The 12,667-nt window shown below is 49.5% G+C and overlaps 1 pseudogene; it reads left to right on the top strand.

The window, feature by feature from the left end:
- The first annotated feature begins 1,085 nt into the window (after positions 1 to 1,085).
- Mifl4 (macrophage migration inhibitory factor like 4) lies at positions 1,086 to 1,610 on the top strand (annotated as a pseudogene).
- The last annotated feature ends 11,057 nt before the right edge of the window (positions 1,611 to 12,667 follow it).

Below are 12,667 nucleotides of genomic sequence, written 5' to 3'. Positions count from 1 at the left end.
GAGAGGCTGGGAAGTCTCCAGAAGAAAGGAAACTTCCTCCATGTTTGCCAAAGAGTGTCCCAGCCTTGGAGAGACGGGTATGGACTGAAGTCCAACAGAGTCTCATTCATGTTTGACTTTCCAGCCTGAGGGCTTCATGAGCTCTTCTGTTGAGAAGGGAAGCTGAGGAACTGGGAGGGCCAGGTCAGCCAGGCCAGCATAGGGCCACAAGAGTTGCTTTTCAGCTTCTCAGCTGATGGGAGGGAGCAGGGAGCACTAGTCTATTCTGTTCTTGGGGAGGCGAATCCAGAGCCCCGGCCAAGCCCCTGCATAAGGAAGTTTATGCACACAGGCTCTCGGGCCATGTGTACATATCTCATCTAGCTGCATGAATGGAGTATCAGTGTGTCACAAGTGTGGGAGTGTGCCTGTGAACCTGGCTGGTACTGGCCTCAGTAGGGACGCTGTGCAGAGCCCAGTGCAAAAATGAAGGATTCATATGACTCTAGAGAGACCAGAGAACCCAGAAGACAACTGTAACTCAGTGGTAAAGCTGGGCCCTAGATGCCCTTGGCGAGCAGGAGCCAGAGAGCCTAAGAATCTCACCAATGACACGGGAGCTGAGGTAGCTGATGTGACCCTGTCATTATTGTGGTCCAGCCCCAGGCAGATAGCAGCAGTTGTCTACACAGAATGCGTAGGAAAGAAAAGCTGTCAGTAGTCCATCTACTGACTTCTATCCCCCCAACCCTATCTGTAAGTAGTTATCAAGCAGGTTTGTCCTACAGGACGTGGTCTCCAGGAGTTAGGAAGTTGGCCACCCGCAAATTGTAGATTCATTGAAAGAACTCCTTGTGAATTCCCATGCACGTGCATTTATTCCTGGCTCTAGTGTGGGACAATAACATCACCGCCCTTATGCTGCAGATGTGACCTCACCACCCATCAGTAATAGAAATCCTCCCATTTCACAACTGCCTGCAACTCCAGCTCCAGGGGATCCAGCACCCTCTTCAGGCTTTTGAGGGTACTGTGCATGCACGCACACACGCATGCACGTACTCGTAAGTGAGGCATGGTGGTCTGGCAGAAAAGCTGGGCAGAAAGAAGTTAAAACTTACATACAAGACTTGGGTCACACCGTGCTTTGCACCGTCCTCTGGCCGTCGCTCGCAGTCTCTCCGCCACCATGCCTAAGTTCATCGTGAACACCAATATTCCCCGCGCCTCCGTGCCAGAGGGATTTCTCTCCGAGTTCACCAAGCAGCGGGCGCAGGCCACCCGCAAGCCGGCGCAGGCCACCCGCAAGCCGGCACAGTACATCGCAGTGCACGTGGTCCCGGACCAGCTCATGACTTTTAGCGGCACGAGCAACCCCTGCGCCCTCCGCAGCCTGCACAGCATCGGCAAGATCGGTGGCGCCCAGAATCGCAACTACAGCAAGCTGCTGTGCGGCCTGCTGTCCGATCACCTGCACATCAGCCCGGACCGGGTCTACATCAACTATTACGACGTGAACGCAGCCAACATAGGTTGGAACGGTTCCACCTTCGCTTGAGCCCGGACCTCACTTACCTGCACCTCTGTTCTTCGAGCCTTGCAGCACGCAGCGTTCTGTGTTTATCCACCCGTAATGATGGCCACCTTCTGGTCGGGAGAAATAAATGGTTTGAGACAAACAAACAAACACTTACATACAAAAGAAGCAAGATTGGAAACTCTTTTCCCACCCAGAGCACGAGCAGATATAACTGGAATACTATACAAATGTCCCATAAAGGTCACAGTTGGAGGTGGGAGTGTTGTTGAGCTTCCAACACTCTCTTTCAGCTTTAATCTTTCTCCTTCTTTGGAAGCACTCCTCGTCATACTAAATTGCACTGAGTTTTATCATTCTCTGTGGATCCTTGTCTAATCATCCCAGGGAACAAGACCTGAAGAATCCCAGGGGGCTCCAACCATACCTCCCCAATCTTACCTCCAACTGTGAGTCATGCCTGTGGTGCTAGCACTTGGGAAACTGAGACAGAAGAGTTGGCCCGAATTTGAAGCCAGCCTGGGCTACATAGCAAGTTCCAAGCCAGTCAGGGGTACGTGGCAAGACATTATTTTTCAAAATAAAACTTCCTAAAGGGAGTGATTGTACTAAACCACGAGTCAAGCTAGATTAGGGTGGGTCATCAGAGCAAGGCCTGGAACCTTATTGGGAGGGAAGAAGTCAGACCCACAGTGGCCAGAGGCTGTGGGACAATGGACACTTTGATTTCTCCCGTCTTCCACAGTAACTTCCTGTTGTTTTACGCCACCTCTTCCGTGGGGCTTCATTAGGGTGGCCCTGGGAAATGAACGCCACATTCACGTGGCATTGACATCATCCTCCCGAAGGCAAAGGCTGAGTTGTTCCAAAGTTTTCGTGGAAACCAACCACTTGGCAACAAACATCTCTGTTCCTGCTTCCGTGTCTCCCCAGGATAGAAACTAAAAGGAGGGATCGGAATATCTGTGTTACAAAAGAACTGCCTATTTCAATCAACCCACCCCGCAAGGAACTGCCTCTTTGGAAATCTATACTAATCAACATTCTCTCAATGATGGATACTTGTTATCTTACATTTTGGCCAGAACTGTCACTAGCCCATTGATAATGTGCCAGCATCTACTGTAGCATGCAGACATCTAACGTTCGGCGTGTCCCTCTAGATGCCATCAAAGCTTGGGTCTGGTCCCTCTGTCAAATTCTAGCCCTAGGAGGACATGGTGAGTGGAGATGACCAGAGAAACTTCTGGCTACGTAACTCCATGCCCATCCCCTAGATCCTTTAGTTTCATTTTGTTACGGTGCCAAAATACTCTAAAAACAAAAACAAAAACTTGGAGAGGAGAGGGTTTATTTGGGTTTGCAATCCTAGTAAGAGAGCCCAACCATGGAGTGAGAGACATGATGACAGGCAGGCAAGGTATGGCGGCAGAAACCGGAAGCTAGCTGACTCCATTCTATTCCCTCATAGGGAAACAGCCCACCCCTAGTGACGTACTTCCTCCAGCAAGGCTCCACCCCCTTACGCTTATATAACCTTCTTACTCAGCGCGCGGCCAGTTGGAGACCACAGGTTAAATGTATGAGTCTATGGGGGACATTTTACACTCAGAGCACAAGAGCATCAGTGCCCACGGAGGTGACCCAGCCTCAGCAGGGCTCTGGCTGTGGGTTTGTTGTTGTCATCACCCGTCCCAGCACAGTCAGTAAGAGACCTTTCATTATGCCATCGGTTACGTTGTCTGTCTCCCAGAGGGTTGCGTCTTTGAGGTTAGACACTATGAAGACCCCATGTTCACAGAGGAGCCTGTGTTTGAGGAGAGGGAGGTGGAGCTCTATCAGTCTCTTTATTCGGGATCTGCCTCTGAGGCTGCTGGTGCCCTTGTGTCTTCCCTAGGAACGGTGTATCTCTGGAGACATAAATGAGATACCCCTCCCCTATCCAGTCAGACCTCAGATGTCAGCCACAAGGTGAGCTGGCCTGCCCTCAGAAAATGCTTCAGATGCCTGGGGCCCACCCTGTCCCTTGTTGTGGGGAGTCCCACCTGGAGAGGCTGGCTCTAGGGCTGCTGAGATTGAAGAGACCGTTCTGTTGGTGACTGCTTAAAATTCACGTTGCCATAGCAGCATGGCATTAGGCCATGGTGATCTTGTCTTGCAAAGCTTTGATCTCAGGAAAGACAGGGTTTCCTTTGCTCTTTGGCTGGTTCTAAGGGGACACTGCCTTGGGACCAAGCTTTGCCTTTGCTCCAGGGCGGGAGGATGATCCCAGAAGCAGAAAGCTGAGGACAGAGGAGACCTCAGAAGTAGCCTCCACTCTGAGATTCTAATCTGAAGGAGTCAGCTCAAAACCCTTGAGGGCAAGCGATCAGGGTTGAAGGAAGAGGGGTCAGATGGCTCTGTAATGAGGGGATGTGCGCACACACTGATGAGAGGCAAGCTCAGAGGAGGTGTCTGTGTGGGTTGTGAGGAGAAGAGCTAAAGAAGAGAGAGGTTTATAAATACATGTGGGTTAGCTCAGTGAGTCTTGGCATCACTAATCATCCAGCCCTGGGTGGAGAGACAGCTCAGTCATAAAGTTCAGAGTCCCAGTACCAAGGAAAAAAGCTGGATGGGATGGTGGCATCTGCAACACAGACTCTGGGGAAGCAGAGACAGGCTCCAGACCATGCTGGCCAGACAGTCTGGAAGAATCAGGGGATTAGGTGTTGAATGAGAGGTGAAGTCCGGAGAGATTGAGGAAGACAGCTAGTGTCAGCCTCTGGTCTCCACATGAATGAACATCTGCACACATGAATATACACGTCACACACATGCACACAGGCATACACACATTGACACGCATGCACACACAGACTTACATGCACACACAGACAGACACACACATACACACAAGCACACAGACACACATATACACACACATGCACACACAGAAATACAGACACACACATGCACACACAGACACGTACATACAGACACATACATAGAAACAGACACACGCAGATGCACAAACACACTGATACACATGCACAAAGATACACATGCATACACCAACGCACATGCATACAAACAAGGATACACTGACTCACACAGACACACTGACACACACATATACAGACACAGACACACACAAACATACTGATACACACCCATAAAGACATACACACATGCACACACCGACACGCATGCATATACACAGACGCACGGACACACAGACACACTGACACACACAGACACACTGACACACATGTACAGACATACTCAGACACAGAGAAGCACAGGAGGGCAGACAGACAAACATACACTGATTTATCTATTCATTTTATACTCATTAGTTAAGGACACGTTGTGTGATCAGTATGGGGGATGCAAATGGCTCTCATGATTCTGACCCTAACCCTCAAGGACTTTCCCAGTAGCCAGGAGAACTAAAGTGTACCCTAGAACGATACAATACTGAGCATGATCATTTGCTGGAAAATATAGCAACTCAGTGTGGGGAACCAACACCCCGGTGTGGCTGGATTCTTCATAGGCAAAGTTGGGTTGAAACGTCAGTGACATTGAGAAGAGAGGGAGGTATTCTGATTAATCAGAACCACTTGGACTGGACTGGACAGGAGACAAGGAGCCACAAGGGTTTTGAGCCACAAGGGGCTTTGAGCCATGCAGTGACTGGTTGGAGCCATACCTTAGAAGGACGAAGCAGAAGCAGAACGAGGGAGGTCCTGAAAAGCAAAGAGACAGTGAGCTTGAAACCAACATAGAACCAAAGACGGGAGGGACCGGGCGCCATGACAACCCTGGAAAGGAAGAGGCAGGTGAACTGGGAGCCTAGTGTGGGCTCTGTGAACATGGCTCCCAGGAAGGAATAAAGTAAGGAGGCCTGGTCCATTAGGGAGCGGTGCTGCCCTTCCGAAGGATCAAGAAAACGGAGAGAAGGAAGTTAGGGAGATAACTTCATGACCTCGAGCTAGCAGATGCTGAATTGGTTTCTAGGATAGAAGATAAGGCTGGAGTCAGAGCCCTGAGGGACACTGAAGGACTTAAAGGACAGAGGAGAGTCACCAGAAGGTTGTGAGGAGCTGAGCAAAGCAAGGAGAAGACACACAGAAGTTAGATCTTGAAGAAAGCTGGTGGGGAAGGCCATGTGGAGAAGGCAAGAGATGAACGGTAGAAGCTCCCAGAGATTCAGTCAAGAATCACCCACTCAGGCCTTGCGTGACAACTCATCTCCAGAGGGCAAGGATGTCAAGAGGATGAACATAGAGAAGGGCACTGGTTATGTGCACATCAACCTCCCTCTCACTTAACTTGCTGACTCCTCCCATTGCCTTTGTACGAGCTGAGAACTGGAAACTCGGCCTTCCCCCATCAGGTGAGAAGCATGGCAAGAAGATGCTTGCTTTTTGGATTCCAGGACACCAAGTACCGACCTGAAGTAAGTCGGAAGGGAACTGGGAAATGAAGAGGAAGGGCATGCACTATGAGTCTGGTGGAGCGGCCTGGAAAGACGTCTCCCAGAAGACACATTTGAGGAGAAGACATTCTGGACCCAAGGAGAGGAGAGCCATTGAGAACACTCTTAGGGTAAAGCCATGCCAACTGACCTGCAGGGCTGCTGTCCTCTCTCTGGCTACCATGTTGAGACTGGATTGTGAAGGCAGAGTGAGAGCAGGAATCCAGCCAAGAGGCTGCCAGAGGCCAGAGTGAGAAATGGTGATGATGATGATGATGATGATGATGATGGTGGTGGTGGTGGTGGTGGTGATGGTGGTGGTGGTGGTGGTGGTGGTGGTGGTGGTGGTGATAGTGATGATGATGGTGGTGGTGTGGCAGCAGGGTGAGGGAAGGGACAGTGTGTGTGTGTGTGTGTGTGTACACATGTGTACCCATGGCTATAGAGGGCAGAGGACAACTTCAAGTGCAGTTCCTCAGTTGTCCCTCACGTTGTTCTTTCAGAGAGGGTCTCTCAATGGCCTGACACTTGCCAAGTAGTCTAGGCTGTCTGAGATGCCTAAGGCTCTGCCTGTCTCTGTCTCCCTAGCACTGGGATTGCAAGCATGCACTACCACACTGAGGTATTCACATGAGTTATGGGGGACTGAACTCAAGTCTTCATGCTTGTGTAGCAGGCAGTTGACCGACTGACCTGGCACCCCATCTCTTTGCTTTGATGTTAAATCCCTCAGTGAGTTGGTTATGGCATCTGAGCACAGAGAAGGCTAAAGAGTAACAGTTTGGGGGAGGAGGAGAGAAACAGACACACATGGTGACATGGCTCCTTGTGGCTGGTGGGGGTGGATCAGAAAGAGCACTTATTGAGAAGATCAGGCGCTTCCTGCTACATGCAGGTCTCTAGTATATACCCAGTAGAGAAGTTAGCATCAGGCTAGGGCTCAGGGGAGTTCTTTGGACCTGAGTTAGAAGTCTGAGAGTTTCCCATAGGTAGGCAGGATCACCAAGCGAGTGCTGGTTGTCTAGAGGGTCTTTAAGGGTGTCCTGAGGCTCTCTGTGGAGGCCAGGGAGCACCAGCAAAGACTATTGAAAAGAAGCAAAAAATGGATGATGAACAGACCACAAGAACAGAGCACTGGAGGCTCAAGAAAGAAGTGTTTCACAGAGGAGAGAGTGATGGCTGTGTTCAATGCTCTTTTAAAATTGTTTTCATTTTTAAAGATTTTTTGTATATGAGAACACTATCACTGTCTTCAGACACACCAGAAGAGGGCATCAGATCCCATTACAGATGGTTGTGAGCCACCATGTGGTTGCTGGGAATTGAACTCAGCACCTACTGGAAGAGTAGCCAGTGCTCTTAACCGCTGAGCCATCTCTCCAGCCCCCTGTCTTCATTTTTTAAGGCAGGGTCTCATGTGTCCCAGGCTGGCCTTCAACTCACTATGTAACCATTGACTTTGAATTGATCCTTTGGTGTGTGCATGATGTTCTTGTGCCCAAGCGTAAAGATTATTCTTGTATCATTCAAATGCTGAGTTCTCTGCTCCCATCTGGTTGCAATCCTTATTCTAAGAGTCTCCTTTCTCTACCCTTGGCAGGGAATAGAGAGGCAAAGATTAAAACAGAGACTGAAGGAACACCCATTCAGAGCCTTCCCCACATGTGGCCCATACATATACAGCCACCCAATTAGACAAGATGGATGAAGCAAAGAAGTGCAGACCGACAGGAGCCGGATGTAGATCGCTCCTGAGAGACACAGCCAGAATACAGCAAATACAGAGGCAAATGCCAGCAGCAAACCACTGAACTGAGAATAGGACCCCCATTGAAGGAATCAGAGAAAGAACTGGAAGAGCTTGAAGGGGCTCGAGACCCCATATGTACAACAATGCCAAGCAACCAGAGCTTCCAGGGACTAAGCCACTACCTAAAGACTATACATGGACTGACCCTGTACTCTGACCTCATAGGTAGCAATGAATATCCTAGTAAGAGCACCTGTGGAAGGGGAAGCCCTGGGTCCTGCTAAGACTGAACCCCCAGTGAACTAGTCTGTTGGGGGGAGGGCGGCAATGGGGGGAGGGTGGGGAGGGGAACACCCATAAGGAAGGGGAGGGGGGAGAGGGATGTTTGCCCAGAAACCGGGAAAGGGAATAACACTCGAAATGTATATAAGAAATACTCAAGTTAATAAAAAAAAAAAGAAAAGAAAAGAAAAAAAAGAAAATTAAAATAATATGAAGCAAGTAAAAAAAAAAAAGAGTCTCCTTTCTCAATGTTGTGTGAGCAGTGCTCCTCAGTTATTCCTGATTGGTCAATAAAGCTAGTTGATTAGCCAGTGACTGAGCAGGGGAGAGAATAGGGCTGGACTTCCTCTCAGCTGGGGGATGGAGGCAGGAAAGAAAGAGAAAGGGAGAGGGAGAGGGGGAGGGAGAGGGAAAGGGGGAGGGAGAGGGAAAGGGAGAGGGAGAGGGAGGGGGAGAGGGAGAGGGAGAGGGAGGAGAGGAAGGCAATTAGCCAAGAAAAGAGAGTCCAAGAGAAATACATGGAGCAGAGAAAGCCATAAAATACAAGTACCATGGAATTTTGGCTGGAAGATGGTCAGATTAGCTTAAAGGATTAAAATAGAGTAATACTGCTCAGTAGTTGTGCCCTTAAAGCTTGACAAATAAATACACTACTCCAGTCTTAACTATTTGGGAGTTAGCTGGGTAAGAGGAAAACTGCAACACTTTTATAAAAACCTACTTACACTCTGGCCACTTGTGTGCTGGGGTTATAGGCAGGAACCACCACAGTGGAGGCTCAGGACTTTTTGCATTCTGAGTAGGTATTCTATAAGCTGAGCTATGCCCTCAGGTCTGTCCAATGCTTTTGATAAGGTCAAATAAGGTGCGGCTTTGGTGATGCAGAAGGCACTGGTGGCTGTGAAAATGGCAGTTGCCGTGGACTGAGGGGCATGCAATGGCCAGTGGACTCTGTGGTTTAAGAGATCAAGAGGGAAATAGAAGGCAGGGCATCAAGAAAATTTCCAAGAAGTTTTGAGAAGAAAAATGAGACCATTGCCTGCAGGACTGTGCAGCCAGGAGAGGTTTCAAGGTGGGACAAAAAAAAAAAATAGCTTGCTTATAATTTGGTGGAAAAGACCCAGAGATGAAGATATAGAAGGAGAAGGAGAGGACGGGTAACCATGTCCCTTACTATGTGAGAGGGGATGAGACCTTCTGCATAAGGGGGGGGGGCTGGGCTTCTGTTGGAGCACAGAGATATTGCCTCCAGGAAGAAGGGAACGGGGCAGAGTTCAGAGGCATCTCTGCTGAGAGCCATGCAATGCTATAGCAGGATCCCGGGAGAGCTCTCTTCCGGTGGCTTCTGTTTCCTCAGAGAGGAGACATGAGGAAGGATGGCTGATGGTGTGGGGAGAGAGGATGTGGAGGTGAGTCTTGGAGGAAGGCAAGAGCCAGAGCCAACAAGGTGAGTATGGGGGCTGCTGGGAGCATCTGGGATTGACCTGTGGTTAGAAAACATGCGCTTATATCCCGTGGGGTGACACTACTGTGCCAAAAATTTCCATAGGCAAATGCTTTGCTTAACTTCAACAAACCCCACTTGTCAGCAGGGGATACATTCCAAGACCATCAGTAGATATCAGACATCACAGACAGTATCCCCATACCCTTAATACACTATATTTTTCTATATATGTTGTATACACTGTGGTGGTTTGAATAGGTTTGGCCCCCATAGGTTCATGTGTTTCAATGCTCGGCCACAGGGAGTGGCACTATTAGTGGGTGCGGCCTTGTTGGAGGAAGTGTGTCACTGTGGAGGCGGGCTTTGAGGGCTCCCGCGCTCAGGCCGTGCCAGTGTGTGGAATCTAGTCTCCTCCTGGCTGCCTACAGAAGCCAAGTCTCTTCCTGGCTGCCTTCAGATGAAGATATAGAACTCAACTCCGCCAGCACCATGTCTGCCTGGATGCTGCCTTGCTTCCCATGATGGTAATGGACTGAACCTCTAGAACTGAAAGCCAGCCCCAATTAAATGTCCTTTATGAGAGTTGCCTTGGTCATGGTGTCTCTTTACAGCAGTGGAAATCCTAACTGAGACGTACACCTAACATGACATCTCAATGAATGGCTTCCCTTCAGTGTATGTGAATGAATGTCACTGTGCTCACAGGTTGGGGGTCATTATAAAGTAAAAATAGAGATTTATTTTAATTACATGCACTGGGAGAACCAAGACACTAGATCTGATTAACGAGACGGCCTCTAAGTGACTGACAGGTAGTACTCTGGCTGTGTTATCAGTTGCTGTGACAAAATGCCCTAATGAGAGAAAAGGAGCGGTTTGCTCTAGCTCACAGTTCTAGTTTATAGTCCATCATGGCTGGGAAGTCAATGGGGATGGAACTTGGGGCAGCCGGTCACACCCACAGTCACGAGGAGAGAGAGAGTTTGTTGACTGCCATCTATGGTAAGAAATCCCCAGACAACAGTGCTGTTGGTGTCCCATACGTGTCCCCTCAGTGTACCTCAGAGTCATGGTAGATACTCCCCCTGCAGTAAGACAGGGATGCTCTGTGTCCTGCCTTTCTGCCTGAGGGCCGTCTCTGGCCCTGTGTGAACCTTTGGCATTTTTGATGTCTAGGGCTAGGGGGCTCATGCCTAGGCTAGATCCTTCTCAGCAGAGGGCCAAGCTCGAGGAGGAATACTTCAGCTTTTTCACCTCCAATGCGACAATTCTGAACCATGTTCCACACAGTCTCAGAAGGGTTCCTCATCTCTAGTGACCCTAGTCACTGAGAAAGCAACAGTACCCACCTTGCTAGCTCCCTTAGTTCTTGCCTCCTCTCCTTCAGCCCCTCGCTAAGCTTTAGTACCTTTCAGGGCCATTTTCCACACCTGAATGGGATAAGATCAGTGATCCAAAACGGAAGCGTCCAGAAACCGTGCATAGCCCCAGGGAAGCCGCTCTATCCGTGGATTCTGCCTACGTAGACCCAACTAGACCCAACCTGGAAAACAGTCGTACCCGTTGGACAGGCAAGAAGGACAAGCTCTTCTGTAGAATTTGTGCTATTTCAGGAGTTAGGAGTAACCAAGACGTGTGATCCAGACAGAGGTGTGGGGGAAAAGCAGTGTTTTCTAGACGAGACAGGGCAGATGAACTCACAGAAACTAGGACAACATGGCAAGACCCGACCAAGCTCAAGTCAGATAAAATCCCAGCACGGGTTGGGCGTGACTGTGGGTAATGAAATCCTACTCCAAGCCAAGAGGCTATTCACGATTGATCCCTGCTGGGAAAGGAAAAAAGGAGTTTTCTTCAATGGAGGGACAGTGGGTTATATCAACCACCCAGCAGCACAGGACTCATGCTCAGGAATCAGACGGCACAAACTGAGCATGATAAATATGACCAAAGTATAGTGTATCCTTAAGGCCCACCCCCTAGCATAGCTGCAGCCATCTTGTTCCAGGCCTGCCAGCTATTTCATACTGCTGCCGTAATACACCTGCCAGTCACTGACTCAGAGCAGGGTCCTGCTGACCACATACCCTGGTATGTTCTGTATGTTATGAGGGTTGTCGACCTTAAGACGTTCCACAACCATAAGCATCACGTCGAATTAAAGGTAAAATATAAACTATGTCTAAAATGGCTTGAGTCAGGGCTGACCACTGGGCAGCACTTCCAGCACCTGCCTATGTGCTTACCGTGGGTTTTTTGAGGTTTCGGTCTCTGTGAGCGGACAGAAAAATGTTCAGGGTCTTAGCCTCAGTCTCTGAATTCTGAGCCCTGAGTCTTAGGGTGTAGGTTCAATTAACCATCCCTGTCCGACTGAGACCAGTGTTTGTGTGGTACATGGGGGGTGACTCCTGGACTCCAACAGTATGGAATTGACAAAGAATCAATAAAATTGTTATTTCAAATAACCTAGAGATGGGTTAGGCTTACTTAAGGTTTTGTAGGGTGCGTGTAGGCTCCGTGCAGACTGTGTACTACTATATTTAAGGGACAGTGCTCAGAACAAGTCCTTACAAAGCAAAAAACAAAACCCCTGAAATCATAGCAAGTGTATGGTGGGACTTGAACACTTACAGGTTTTGGTATCTGGGGGCGGGGCGTTCTAGGACCAACTCCCTGCAGCTATTGGGGGATGGCTGAACATCCAGTGCACTCTGACTTCCCTTTCTTTTCCCTTCCCCTTTCCCTCCCCTTTCCCTTCCCTCCCCCTCCAGCCTTCCCTTCCCTAATATACCTTCCCAGTTGTTTCGATGGTTCACTCTTGGACGCTATGCCACGGCTTCACGATCACACCCCCAAAGTTCAGGGATCACACTGGCAGTCTGAGAATGGGGCTGTTCACCGCCGGGGGCCAGTGAGTCGCCGAGGGCACGCAGAAGGGCGTCCAGTGGCGTGTGGACGCCTCTGCTTCATTGAGTTTCAAACGGACACTTCTTGTCAAGAGGCTCCTTCATTGGTCTCTGCTGACCATTTTGGCACGAAGCCCATTGGAGAGACAATGTTGCCCTTTTCTCTGAATAGTCCTTTGGGTCACCTCAGAGAAGACCAGGGCCGGGAACCGAGGGTGGAGAGAGCAATTAGGAAGGAGGAGATGTGGATTTTCAAAGGTCAGCTGGAGTATGATTAGCGATTGCCTGGAGATTTATTCCGAGTGTC

Source organism: Rattus norvegicus, chromosome 10 (genome assembly GCF_021556685.1).
Source record: "Rattus norvegicus strain SHRSP/BbbUtx chromosome 10, alternate assembly SHRSP_T2T, whole genome shotgun sequence".
NCBI lineage: Eukaryota > Metazoa > Chordata > Mammalia > Rodentia > Muridae > Rattus > Rattus norvegicus.
This window is presented reverse-complemented; position numbering and strand designations above follow the sequence as displayed.